The 14,440-nt window shown below is 44.5% G+C and overlaps 1 protein-coding gene across 2 annotated transcripts in view; it reads left to right on the forward strand.

Annotated features, from left to right (window-relative positions):
- The window catches only part of PTPRT (protein tyrosine phosphatase receptor type T), a 1,006,475-nt gene that overhangs the window by 930,384 nt on the left and 61,651 nt on the right, over nt 1-14,440 (forward strand). The window lies entirely within an intron of this gene.

Raw genomic sequence — 14,440 nt, forward strand, 5'->3', positions numbered from 1 at the left:
CCTGCCCATTAAGCTCACCTTTTACAAACAAAAAGGAAAATTAAATAGAAGGAAAAATTCATTAAGATGTTTTTCCTGAACTAAAGAGCACCTTACACCCAGAGAGGAATTTTGCAACCCTCCTCTTGCAGATGGAATCCAGCTGCAGCCAACTTTGAAAACAAGCATTTCTTTCTTCCCTTTCCCTCCCTCTCCCTCTCCTCCTTCCTTCCCAAAATATCTTTCAAACATCTACTGTGTGCCAGGCTCTGAGTTATATGCACTACTTTTTTGTGGGTTATTTTTCACATGCAGTGTGTGTCCCAAATCTGCTAGGTTCGGTTTCACTGTGTGCAGTGAAAACGCATTGACTCAGATTACGCATTTGGAATTCTTGATAATGCAGACTAAGTTTATCTCTCAGACTGTATTCTGAGAAAGAGCTTACAAAGCAGTATTTCAGAAGCTGTGTGAGGTCACGAAATTGTGCTAAACTGGGGGTCCAGACAGCCGGATTCCAATACAACAAACTATGTAATCTTAACTTATTGTTTTGCTACCTGAGTTTTAATATTCTTTATTAGTTGAGTAAAGAGTTTAGATAAGGTGATTTCTAAGGGCCTGTCTGGTCCTAAAACTTTATGAGAGTGTAAAACATGGTGGCAAGGGGCATGTTTGGCACATTTACGAAAACAAAAACATTTATGTCAATGGATGTGAGTAATTACCAGCTCAGGAGAACTAGCAGTTAATTTCACATATAGTCTATGTAAAATAGCATTTTTCATGTGCTCAATCTACAAATTTTGGAAGGATATTGGGATAAGAGTCGAAGGGGATGGTCTCATCACCACCCATCCCTGTGCCTTGTTTCCTAGGTGGTTGGTTGAATGGTCCCAACCCCTTAAAGTGGGGGGGAGGTGCATGTGTGTGTGCTTATACACAGCTATGTAGATCTGTTTGGGGACCGAGTGTCAGGAGAGGGTGTGTTGTTTGTAAAGGCATATTCAGTATCATGATGGTTTCATAAGTCATTAGTCATAATATTTATTTGCTTTAAAGTTTCAAATAGCATTGAGAGGAGAGACATGTGACATATCAGAAAGGGGGGTAAGCAGTCAAAGCCTGAGAAACACTGTTCTAAGAACTTGCAATCTGAAATTTGGAGACAAAAATACAAATGCATTTGACTACTTTGGTACATTTCCTTCCAGAATGATATCTCTTTCAAAAGCATCCACCCCTGTGTGGTGGGAATCTGTTGATTTCTAGCCTGGAAATGAACTGCTTTTATTATGAGAGAGAAAACAATACATGTTGTTCTATCATTTGGACCTCAACCAGAAATATCGCTAACTAGACTAGCCTTGCCCTCAATTAGTTCAAATTATTTTAATCAGTTAGCTGGAATGCTTAGCTTCTAGTTAACAGCATTTTCTAATTAACGGGAGGTTAATTGGAAAATGTTACTTAATGGAAGACTTTCCACAATGTGCTAGTCCACTTTCCTAGACTGCAGGTGGATATGGCTTTGATCATCAGGGCTCCTGTGATGTCTGGAATCTACATACTGAGCATGAGAGTCACAAATCTGCTTGAAGACTGTGTCCTCTTGTAGACATAAAGCTCCTGGATCTCCAGTCCTACTCTCCAACCAACATGCTGTGTGCTCTGTTTATTGCTTGTCACTCTCCCGTTCTACTCAAGCTTTGTCATACAAATGAGTGGGTTTGACAAGCTGACATATAAGGGACCTCTCAGCTAAAGCAAGCTGTGTCTTCTAAAATTCAGTTCAGTTGTACAATCACTTACAAATTTGTTCATTAAATATTTACTGAGTATTTACTATTCCCAAGGACTGTTCTCTATATCTGGGATACAACAGTAAAACAGACAAAGACCCATGCCCTCAAGAAGCTTTTGTTCTAGCAAGGGAAACAGGAAATAAATAATAGACTTAAAATAAGTAAGTTATTTTACAATAATGTAATATGTTAGTAAATAATGTAGTATGTTAGACAGTGAAAAATACTGTCTGCTGTGTTAAAAACTACCCCAAATCTTAGCGACATAGAACAACCAATTTATTGTGCTCACTGACTCTGTGGATCAGGAATTTGTATAGGGCAAAAACAGGGATAGTCTGTCTCTGCAACATGATGTCTGAAGCCTTCACTTGGAAGGCTGCAAGGCTGGAGACTGAAGTCATCTGAAAGTGTCTTCACTCACTTGTCTAGTGATTGAGGCAGGCTATCATCTGGGATCTCAGCTGGGATTGCCAGCTGGAACACCTACAGGTGGCCTGTTCAGGTGGCCTGGGCTTCCTCACAGCATGGTAGCCTTGGGACAGTTGGACTTCTTACCTGGTGGCTCAGAGCTCCACAGGTGAGCCTCCCAGCTAACAAGGTGGAAAGTGCATCACCTTTGTGACCTACACTTGGACATCACACAGCATCACTCCTACCACATTCTGTTGATTATAAGCAAATAATAACTGCCTACATTCTAGGGGAGGGGAATTAGACTCCATCTCCTGATGGACAGAGGCGCAGTTGTAAGATTCTAAAAGAGAATACAGAACAGGAGATATTGGAAAATATAATCTTTGGATAATACAATCTTCCACAAGTACCATCAGAAAAGAAAGAGTACAGCAAAGAAGGGAGATGGTGTATTCCAGAGACATAAGGTGAAGGAGGTTTCAATATTAAATAGGGTTGAAAAGTTGTCCTTAATTAGAAGATAAGATTTGAGCAGAGACATGGTGGGAAATATCTGGAGGAAGAGAGTTCCAGATCAAGGGAGTAGCACATCTGGCACATACAAGAAGGAACAAGGAGGCCAAGGGTGGCATGAGTAGAGTGAACAAGAAGTAAAAGTAAGAGAAGATGATATTGGAGAAATAAAGGGGGCCTGACCATAAAGTGCCTTATAAGCCATTATAAGGGCTTTGGCTTTTACTCTGAATGAAATGGAAAGCCACCGCAGAGTTTTGAGAAGACAAATGGTAGTTATCTGACATTATTTTGAAAGACTCATTCTAGCTACTATGTTAAGAATAGATCTGGAAAGGCAAGAATAAAAGCAGGGAGGCCAGTGAAGAGGCCATGCAGTAACCCAGGTGAGCGACATTGGTGATTCAAGCCAGGGTGTGGCAGTGGAGCTGGTGAGAAGCGGTTGGATTCTGAATATATTTTAAAGATAGAGCCAGCAAGATTTCCTAACACATTAGACGTGGCATGTGAGAAGAAGAGAGGAATCAGGGGTGACGCCAAGGGTATTAGCTGAGCCACTGGAAGGATGGAGTTGCTACCAACAGAGTTGGGGAAGCTGCAAGTAGAGCAGACTTGGGACAATGGAGCATCGGGAGTTCAATTTTGAACTATTACACATCTATTAGACATCTTAGTGCAGATGGAAAGTAGGTAGTTGGATATATGAGTCTGGAATTTGGGAAAGAAGCCTGGCCTGGGGATAAAACTTTGAGAGTCATTGACATATAGATGATATTAAAGCCACGAGACTGTTCAAAGTCACCAAGCAAGTGAGCATAGACAGAGACGAGGACCAAGGACTGAGCCTCGTGGGATTTCAACTTAAAGATCTTTGAGCACTTTCCATAGACCAGGTGTGGTATTAGGCTCTAGGAACTGAGGAGATGAGAGAGAGCCTTTGCCTTCTGGGGCTCCTAGAGGCATATAAACTGATCATTTCAATATCTTGGCAAAATGTCACACTAGAGGTATACCCAGAGTGCTATGGGAACTCTTGGGGGTGGGGTGCGTTAAGGCTGGCCTGAAGATGAATGACAAGTGGCTTTCTGGAAGACAGAAAGCGTAAACCAAAGCTTAAGAAATAGGAATAACCAAATGAAAGCAGGAAGGGTGTTTTAGGCAGAGAGACTAGAACAAGCTATGGCATGATGGTGTTTACAATAGATTGAGTTAAGAGAACCAGATGCAGTTTGGTACATAAACTATAGGAAGAAGCATGGAGGGAGATGGGCTGAAATTGTTAGTAGGGGCGGGTGTGGGGTGAGGGCACGGGGACATTTGTCAGGCTAAGGAGTTTGGATATTATTCCCCGGGCCATGGGTAGCCATTGAAGGGAGCAGGATTTTTTAAGCTGGGTTTGCATTTAGATGTAACTATCTGGCACAGACAGGTTTCAGCAGAGCTTCCAGACTAAGACAGACTAGGAAGAAGGACCTGGCCACCCACTTCCGAAAAACTTGGCCATGAAAACCCTGTGAATAGCATCCGAGCACTGTCTGATATAGCCCCGGAAGGTGAGAGGATGGTGCAAAAAGACCAGGCAGGGTTCTGCTCTGCTGTCCACAGGGTCACTAGGAATCAGAATTGACTCGACAGCACTCACAACAAACAAAAAATCTGGCACAGATCAGAGCAGTGAGACCAGAGGCAGGTAGGTGGCTGGGACAGTAATTCAAGGCAAAGATGGAATTGCCTGAACCAGGAGATTGGGCCCAGAGCCCGGACAAGCCCACACACAATTCTTTCATGTAGAGCCATATAGTCAGCTTGTTCTCTTTAACATGTAAACTTGAGTCTCTCAATATATATTTTAAGTTCAATAAATTAAAGTAATGCATGAACCGTCCTGAATTGACAGTCAAAATGCCTGGATTCCAGTCCTACCTCTTTCATTAAGTATCTGGGTGACCCTGAGCAGGTTACTTGCCCCTCTCTGGGCCTCTACTTCCATATTTATTCAGTGAGGGCAGGGGGTTGACCAAAGTGATCCAAAGAGTACTTCTGCCCACGATATTTTGGGAGTCTCAGTAGAAATCAACAGTCCAGGCCAGCTGGATCTCCCACCCACCGATAGTCCCGTTGGACCCCACTCTCTGAGGCTACCACCCCCTAGTTATGTCTCAAGGCCTAGCAACCATGACTGACCAGGGGCCTTGGGTTCCTAAGAACTCAAGGAGGCCTAAGGCAAATTAACCTCACCTGCCGTACAGCTCTGAGTCTTAAAGGTTTTCAATCTTGGCTACACTTTAGAATTACCTGGGGGAGTTTTAAAAACACCAATGCCCAGGCCATCCTTCTGACCACTTAAGTCAGAATCCCTGGGAGTGGGATCCAGGGATCAGTAGTTTCTAAGCTCTCCAGGTGACTATGATTTACTTTCAAGGTTGAGGGACACTGTCTAAGGAGACCCATGAAGTCCCCAGCAACTGCCCTCCTTGTGCTCGCAGACCCATCGCTTCACCTGCTGCACTTGCTGCTGGTCACATCTGATGCCCATGGAGGCGTGTGATGATCCCTCAAATCTACCCTGCTGTTGGAACACAGCCACATTATGTTCAGGGGACTTCTGCATGTGACCTTGGACCGTAGAGTCTTTCCTCCTCCCCATCCCAGTCCTCCCAGCCCAAATTCTCCCATCTTCCCCAATTACAAAACAAAAACCCTAAGCATGCCAGCAAATGCTAACAGATATTGGCTGGAGAGTGGGGTTGTCTGTGAATTCTGTAACCCCAGCTATCATCATGGTCAGAAAAGTAGCAGGTTTGGGGAAGATGAGGGACAACAGGAAGAGGTGACTTTGTGATGGAGAGAAGGAAGGGAAGCATGTTAATCCAGTCCAATCCCGGCAGTCTGTCATCGTAATGAGTAGAACGAGCCCAGTAGGGCAACCAGAAGGTATCTGATTATTATAGCTCCATTAAGACTATTCAAGGCAACTAGGAACAGCTGTGAGGAATATGATGCAGCTTAATGAAGAGCAAACATTTGTTCATTTTCCAGTTCCGTCTGGGCGGACACGCCATGTGCATGGCTTTTGTGGGGTAAGGCCAGTGTTGCCATGTTTTTCTTAATTATCTGTGGGTGATGGTGGGCAGGCAGCCTCCTGATGGGGTGTAACCATGGAGATGGATGCTTCAGGTCACCCTAGGTGCCGCCTTCTCTGCTCAGAGCCACTGGAGCAGGGGTAGAGTAGACCTTCTGCTTCTCCCACATCTTTTTCTCTCCTCAGTTGGTAACAAAGGCACAGAACATCCCACTGCAGGTGACCCCTGAGATTCTGGTCCAGCTCCTCAATTTGCAAATGTGAGTGATTCTGGGTAGGGGCATGGGGAATTAGTGGCAGATGCCCAAATCGTGAAAGGGAAAACCATGGTTGTTCTCCAACTCGGGGAATTCATAATGACCAAAATAGGAAGACTTGGACTCCACCTGCTCATTTCACTCCACTCCTCATGGATTAAAATAAGGAGAAAAGGGGCCATTTCCCGGGGGTGGCCAAAAGACATCAGTAACCCCTGTGGTTTCAGACTTGAAAGTTTTTCTAGCAGGAAAGAGCTCACGTAGGAGAGACTATTAACTCAGTCTTTTCCTTTGAGTTTATTTTTATTTTTCCACTTATAATTCTGTTTATAACCCAGCGAACAATATTTTCTGTATTTAATACAGGAACCCTCCCCAACCAAGTGAGCAATTTTCAGGTGGTACTGTAGAAAAATCCTTTGACCAAGAGTTGAGACCTGGTTCTCAATCTGCTCCTGACATGCTGGGTAGTTTTGGACAAAACCCTTCCATGTCTGGGTCCCTGTTTCATCTTGTGTGAAATGTTTGACTACATAGCATGGACTCCTGAAGCCTGATAGTGTATGCTTCTGCATCGTTTGGCCAGAAACCCTTGTTGAGTACCTTACACTGTTTTGGGCACTGGAGAGAGTTAAAGGCTAAATAAAGAAAATAAAGACCCTCATTTAAAGGAAGCTCATGGTCTTACTACACCATGTAATTACATAACAGAACTCTAAATAAAATGCTTTGTAGACATGTGAGTGAGAGTGCTCCAGGGTGAACACAGGTTTTGTTGTTGTTGTTGTTGTTTATTTTTGCTTTTTGTCAGTTATTGCTGGCAAGATGAATCAGAAGCTTCACAAAAGGTGAGACACTGCGTTTAAGAAAAGTAGAAGAAGGTTGAGCAGAGGAAAAGCATGTGTGACAGAGGGAACCATATGTTCAGGGGCTTGGAAACATAAAAGAATTGAAATGTCACAAGCCAGCTCTTAGAAGAGAAACAAAGATGCCTCTATGAAAGAGAAATCAACATGAAACTAGTTGTGGAGATAAATGGGCATTTTATGCCCCTTGTACTGTTTTCCTGAGCAGAATTAACAAGGTAACAGTCACGGCCTTTGATAGCCCGCCCCTTAACTCTAGCCAACTTCAAATTCAGGGGAGAGCTATTGACCCAGAGACAGCCACCCAGAAATTCATGCACGAAGATGGAGACAATGTGTTGGAGGGAACCAGAATCTGTAGCCTGGAATTGGACACAGGGATGCCTCAAATCATCGGCTAAGAGCTGGGAGGAATAGAGGTACCCTAGCATGAGTTTCCCCATTAAACTATAGGCATCTTGAAGGTAGGGACAGGGTATTACTCATCTCTCTTCTCTGAAGCATCTGGAAAATAGTATATAAATACTAAATATTAACTTAATTGAAATGCAAAGAGCTGGTGAAAAACTGTGATTAAGAATGGTTCCATTCAGTGAAAAAAGGCAGCATTTCTTAAAGAAAGACTCCAACACAGGAAGACTCGCACATCTGTGGGCAGTCTCTACAGGCGCACCAAGTGTCTGCCTTTACATTTTAGGTTGAGTCTTCCCTAGGAATTTGCTGTTCCCCTCTACCTTACTGCCCAGGACAGTGGTTCTCAAACTGTGATGTGTGTCAGAATCAATAGGAGAATTAGTAAAGAACATTGAGATGCAGGCTCATTGACACAGGACAGGATCCAGGCCTCTGCATTTTACCAAATGCCCTAGGAAATTTGGATCCCTACCAATGTTTGAGAACCACTGGCCTAAAATTTGTCATTTAAAAAAGACTTTGTAGCTTTTAATGGCCCTTTTAAAGGGTGCTTTGTGACTCTACATGCGCTCAACTGTTCTGCCTTGATCAAAGCTCTTGTCACAGACAAATACCCCCATCTTGCTGCAATCTGATTTTCTACTTTGCTTCTCCAGCAGAACTCATACATTACCGTCTATTTAGTGACATGGTGCACAATAATATTTGCTCTCCTGATACCACTCTGAGTAGATGTCATTAGTCATCCTCTCCTGCCTTCTCTGTCCACATTTATAATCCCTAAGACGTGTGCTTTTCAGCACAGAAGGAGGCATTTGTTGAAAGCTTGGCCTTTGCCAGGGCCACCACAAAAATTCATTTTGGGGGGTGTGTAGAGTTCTATGAGTTTCAACAAATACATAGAGTCATGTAAACATCAATACAATCGGAATACATAAGAGTTCCATTAGCAAAAATATTCCCACACGCTCTCCCTGTGTAGTCAAATCCTTCCCCCACCCTGAAGGGCTTATTATTGACTTCACGTTCAGAAAAGTTAACTGAGACTTGGAGTGGTGAAATGATTTGCAGTAAAAATATTCAAACACTCTAGTCTGTCTGCCTTTGGCAAAGCCCTGCCTTTTCCCTGACTCACATACACAGTTATTGGACAAGAGGTATTTCTTGACAAAATAAATGAATGAAAGACCTGGGTAAAATGGCACCTCCTTGGTGAAGACTCTCTGGAATCTTCCCTGCGCCAGGAAAATACAGTGGTGGGTAGGGGTGCGGGGAAATCCTGGCAGTCTGGACTGATGACGGAGGAAGCAGGCCCTTGACTGTGCCCTGAAGCATCAGCCAGGAACCGCCTGGTCAGCATTCCCTGGGCCTGGTTTTGCTGCACCCCAGGGCATATCACATCCAGTTATCTCCAGGGATACAGTTGAGCCAAAGGGAGTGAGGGAGGCATCACAGCTGACAGAATCTGCTGAGGATAGTGGGTGAGCAGGTAAATGAAATGGACAGGATGCCCTCAGCCTTGGATTGGAGGCGAACTGCTCTTGGAAGCTCTGTGTTCTGACATCTCATTATTTGGGGCATAACTCAAAAAGGCTTAGATGCAAAGAAGAGTGTCCAAAGAAGGATGGCAAGCTTCGGAAAGGACCCTCTTGTCTCAGGAATGCCAAACCAACAGGTAAAAGAAGGAACGAGCCAAGCAAGTGTCAGGGACAATTCTCAGTTCTAGCAGGGAATTAAGGTATTAAGTGGGGAAACTGAGGTAGGTTGCACAGTCCTATGGACTGACTCAGCACAGCAAGGCATAAGGAGCCTGTGACTTGTGCTCATGTGGGCTGAGCCTCCACCCCTTCCAATGGGGCCTCAGCTCTGTGGCTGGAGGGGACGATGGGTAGGTGGGTGAGTGGGTTGCAACCACAGGGAGAGTTAGTCTGGGGCAAGCACCAGATGATAATTTTATCCTCAAGTCTATGAAGCCTGTCCACAAGGATGAAGGGAGAGTTCAAGAGACAAGTGCTCTTAGCCACTTGTCATGATGCTCATACTGGCTCAGCCTCCCATTTTAAAAAATGTCCAAAGCTTTCCCATTGACTAAAACTCACATTCTTGGCTGTGGTCCACAAGGCCTCAATTAAGCGCCATGCCCTCCCTGCCCACATTAGGCGTCACTGTCTTGCTTTTTCTCTCGGCTCTGGAGAGTCTTCCTTCAAGTTTTAGAACACACCACACTCATTCTGTCTCAGAGTCTCTGCACATGCTGTTCCCTCAGCCTGGAACATTCTTCCCCCAGCTCTTGCCATGGCTGGCTTCTGCTCATCACTTAGTTTTCAGTTCAAATGTGTCAAGAGAGACTAACAGGAATACACCTGCAGTAGAACAAGCTGGGTTTAGAAACTGTGGGACATCTCAGGAAGAGGATGCTAGAAAGGACTCATAGGATGTGGGCTGTGTGGGGTGACTTGGGAGAGGGTTTAAGGAAGCAGGGCTTTGTTCTGAATTGGACACTATTAGGAAGTGGTAGGATTGGGTACCTTACTAAATCTTAACCATAAAAAGGGAACATGAAATAAAGGTTAAAGCTGTAATTGGCAAAGCAGCAGCAGTCACTCATTAGCCAGGATGGGGGATGTTTGGTCATTTTTTTTGGCTTGGACATTGTTCATGTTGTTGTCTATGTCTAGATATGACTACAGAGAGGTCATGTGTTTATCTTCCCCATCCTGGGCTCAGAGTAGCTTTGTCTGATGTTGGTGTTCTGTGAAATTGTCTATATTCAACAGAACACCAAGATCCAGCTGTGAGTGCCAGGCCAGCTCCCAGAAGTCAGGGGCTGCTTTTTTCCTTCTCAAATGTCACCTTTTCAAAGAGTCCAGCCCAATTTACCCTCTCTAAAGTAGTCCCTTGTCTCAAGTCACTGTCTGTCCTAGCACCCTATTTATTGCCTTTATAACACAGGTTATAAACAATAATCATCTCATTTGTTTATTGTCTGCACCTTCCCACAACTGGAACATAAAGTTCATAAGAGTTTGTCTTCCATGTCCATTGCTGTTATTTCTAAGATCTAGCACAGTGCCTACCACCCAGATGGTCACTGTGGAGGGAAGATGGACCCTCTCGATATGTCTTCTGGACCTCACTTTGCTGATCTGTAAAGTGAGACAATAATTTTCTCCAAAGATCTGACTTTTGAGAATTCTATGAATACCTCACCTCAGCCCTCCAGGGATGCGGACACCCCCAAGTGCATCTTTTAGGACCTTAGAAAAGCAACACTGTTGAAGAGTAGGGAACATGTCCGCACTTAGAGAAGAGTGTAAAAATAGAGCTGAATACTCTAAGGAGGGAGGAATGAGAAAAGGAAAGCAGAGATCGATAATGGATGAATATAATGAGGTGGCAATTTTGGTTTCAAAAGAATGTGATTAGCTCCTAATGACTGCCACCATTCCCTGGTCAATCTACTGTAACTAGCCACTAATGTAAAAATAATGCCTCTCGGCTGGCTCACTTTGAAGATGGAGATGAGTCTACTTTTCATACTTTTACCCCCTCCTATTTTTTCCCTTCGAGAGATTATCCTCTATTAGATTCCAGCTCCCTAAAAAGGGAAATGGATGTGTGATCAAAGTCTGCCAATTAAGGGATCATTACCGCTCACTCCTGGACGGCCCTATTAGGACTTGCCCCCTTGCCTTTGTCAACATCATCTCAGCCCCCAGACCCACACATTCTCCTTCAGCGCCCACCAGGGGGCGACAGAGGCTCCTGGGGCTGTAGCAGGGGGCTGTGTGGTTTCCCACAGAGAAGTGCCACTCATCACACCTGTTTTGTTTAGTTTAGGATTTTTCAAAGGATATCTGCATGTGGGGTGTATCCTGAAGAGCACGGCCTGGATGATGGGAGGACTCCCAAACTGCGCCATTGAAGGACTCTGGGGGTGGGCAGGGACCTTCATCAAATCTCTGCACTGTCGCAGTTCAGAGGGCGCATGTTTATTCTGTGGGGCCCCATAGGGCAGGGCAAAGACAAAGCATATGGGGGTAGAGTCAAGAAAAAACTGTCCAGCAAATCTGTCCAAAAGTGAGGCAGGAAGCTTTGGGGGGTAGTGGGCTCTTCGTCACTGAGGGTATCTAAGTAACAGGTGCTATGGATCAGCTTACCAGCTGCCTAGAAGACCATTGTAGAAGGGAACACAATTAGATGACTTTCAAGGTCACTTACACCTCTGAGATTCTAGAATCTTTGCCTTCTATATGCACAGAAGCCACCTCACTCACTAATTTTTTCATCTATCCATCCATTCATTCATTCAAAAGGGGTGATTCAAGCACATATGAAGTACAAAGCCAATATTGGGTTCTGAAGATACGGTTGTGAATAAGATGGTACCTTTTCCCTAGAGCAGCCCATCACCAAATTGAGAGACAAGACATTCAAATCATCAGATATAGAGGAGTCCATCCAATAGTAGAAGAAGTGACTGACTAGCTGGGGATGCATCAGGGCGGTGGGAGGGTGAGCAGGGAAGGTTACACAGAAGATACTTGAACTGGGTTTTGAAGGATATGTAGGAGTTTAACAGGGAGACTTGGGTGGAAGAGAATTTCAGGCAGAGGGAGCAGCATGTTTAAAGCCTCAGAAGTTTGAAACACCTAAAATTGTGGCATTTCATTTAGTTTCTTATCATTGGAATATTGATAGAAGGGAAAGAAATGAGGCTTGAGGGGCATGTGGGGTGAAGTCATTATTTAGTTTCTTATCATTGGAATATTGATAGAAGGGAAAGAAATGAGGCTTGAGGGGCATGTGGGGTGAAGTCATTAAGGACCTTGTATTAAAAAGCGTGGAATTTATCCTGAAGACACTGGCATGGGAAGTAACTGGTCCTATTCACATTTAGAAAGATCTATCTGATTACAGTGGAGAATGGATTGGAGGGGACAAAATCAAAGCAAGAGAAACCAGTGAGGAGGCTCCTGGGAAGGTGTTGCTCCAGGTAAATTCACTATTTGCAAGAATCATGGCTGCACATTAGAATCACCAAGGAGCTTTAAACAAAGGTGATGCCTGTGTCACATCCCCAGAGAGTCTGATTTAATTGGTCTGGGGTAGGGTTGTGACTTTGGGAGATTTTAAGCTTCCCCAGATGATTCTAATGTGAAACCATAATAAAACCTTAAGCTAACTGTAACCTAAGCTTTGGCACATAGTAGAGAGTCAACAGATTTTTTTCCCAAAATATTAGTGTGAAGACATTTGGAGTGCCCTATTCTTGACTTCATAATACTTTCAGGAGGATATGATTGGATGAACAGTTGATTTTTATCACGGAGGATTTCAGGTAGAAAATCTACCCCCAGAATATCAGCTTGAACATCGAGAGGTCCAGTGGTGCCACTGAGACAAGCACACCCCACCCCTGCAGAGAACCAGGAATATACAGGCCTGGCAAGTTGCCTGAAGGAGCTGGAGCCACCTGGCTTGGGGGAGAGGATGAGGCCAGGGGCTGGGATCTCAGTTCTAAGAGTTACATGCAAAAGCAAGAACCATTTGCAGTCTAAAGATGGCCTGTGCTGGTGGCAAGAGGGATGCAGAGAGATGGTCAATTATAATGAGGAGGAAGAAGAAGAGGAGGAGGAAAAAGAGGAAGAGAAAAGAAAAGACAAGCCCTCCACTTGTAAGAGGAGCACTGTCCTATCTCCATAGCACTTGTTTCACACTCAGATTTGGGGCAGAGGTTGGTGCCCAGAACCTAGCACCTGTTTTGCTTCTCTACCACAATGCCAGTCTAAGGATTTCTGACACACAAAGAACAAAATTCTGATCAATTAATAGCTGGGAAGGCACTCTACTACCCCAGTCTCAAACCCTGGGCGAAACTAAGTTGGAAAACATGGCTTAGCCTAGACAAGGACCTCCCACCCCATCTTCATTCCACCAGGAATGGCTAGGTAGCAGGATAGGCATCAAATCTACCTACCCAGCCACTGCATAGATAAAGATCATGGTCATGCTTCTAGAATACAGGTCAGCACACTACAGCCACAGGCTAAATCCAGCCCAATGCCTGTTTTTGTAAATAAAGTTTTATTGGAACACAGCCATGTCCATTTGTTTGCATTTTGTCTGTGACTGCTACCACTCCACAACAGTATGAGTAGTTGCAACAGAGACTATATGGCCTAAAAAGCCCAAACTACTATCTGGCCCTTTGCAGAAAAAGTTTGCCAACCCCTGCCCTAGAAGAAGAGCCCCCCCCAGGTTGGCTTAACACTTGGGAGACTGGAATCAAGAAAGGGAGCATTATGCATGGACTGGGCTTTTAATAGACAGTGGTCCTGCCTGCTTGTAAAACATAGCCTGCTGAATGGCTGAATTTCTGACCACTCAGGTTACAGACTCCTCTTTGCTTAGGATGGACCTGGTAAGAAATAGGTGGGCAAAGGCAAGGCTGGTGTATTAAGATGAGTGGAAGCTCCTCTCCCCTGCACTGACAGGGAGCTGTGTAGACTGAAGATGTTGCAAATTCAGTCTCAGAAGCAATGCAGGAGCCATGAATGGAGCATTCAGCCTGTTCTACCGGAGGCAGGGTGGGGATGGTAATCAAAACATGGCCCAACCTTCATGCTTCTGTGGCTTTTCTAAAGCTGTTCCTGCTCCCTTAAATGCCCATCTTCCTTCTCTATGAGATAACTAACTGCACCCTCCCCTGTGTTTCCATGACACTTGGCTCGTAACTCTGTTAAATCACTCCACATGGTTAACTTCTCTGTCTCCTCTCAAACTGATGACTTCCATCTCTTCTCTCCCCAAACCCTGACTTTGAACCTCTATGTCCAACTTCCTACTCAGCATCTCAGCTTGGATGTCAAGTAGTCATCTCAAATATGACAGCTGCTGCTGCTGCTATTGTTCTTATTGTTTTGAACATGTTAAGAAGCACACAGTCCTCAGCAAGTGCAAGGCACTATTCTAAGTACTTCGTGTACCCAAAACACAACACTTAAGTCCTTACTCCCCAATCCTGTTTCTCCCTCATCGTTTCTTCTCAGAAATCTCAGTAAATGATGTGACTCTCCACTCAGTTCTTCAAGCCACAGTCTGGGC

Source organism: Diceros bicornis, chromosome 19, assembly GCF_020826845.1.
Source record: "Diceros bicornis minor isolate mBicDic1 chromosome 19, mDicBic1.mat.cur, whole genome shotgun sequence".
NCBI classification, from domain to species: Eukaryota; Metazoa; Chordata; class Mammalia; order Perissodactyla; family Rhinocerotidae; genus Diceros; species Diceros bicornis.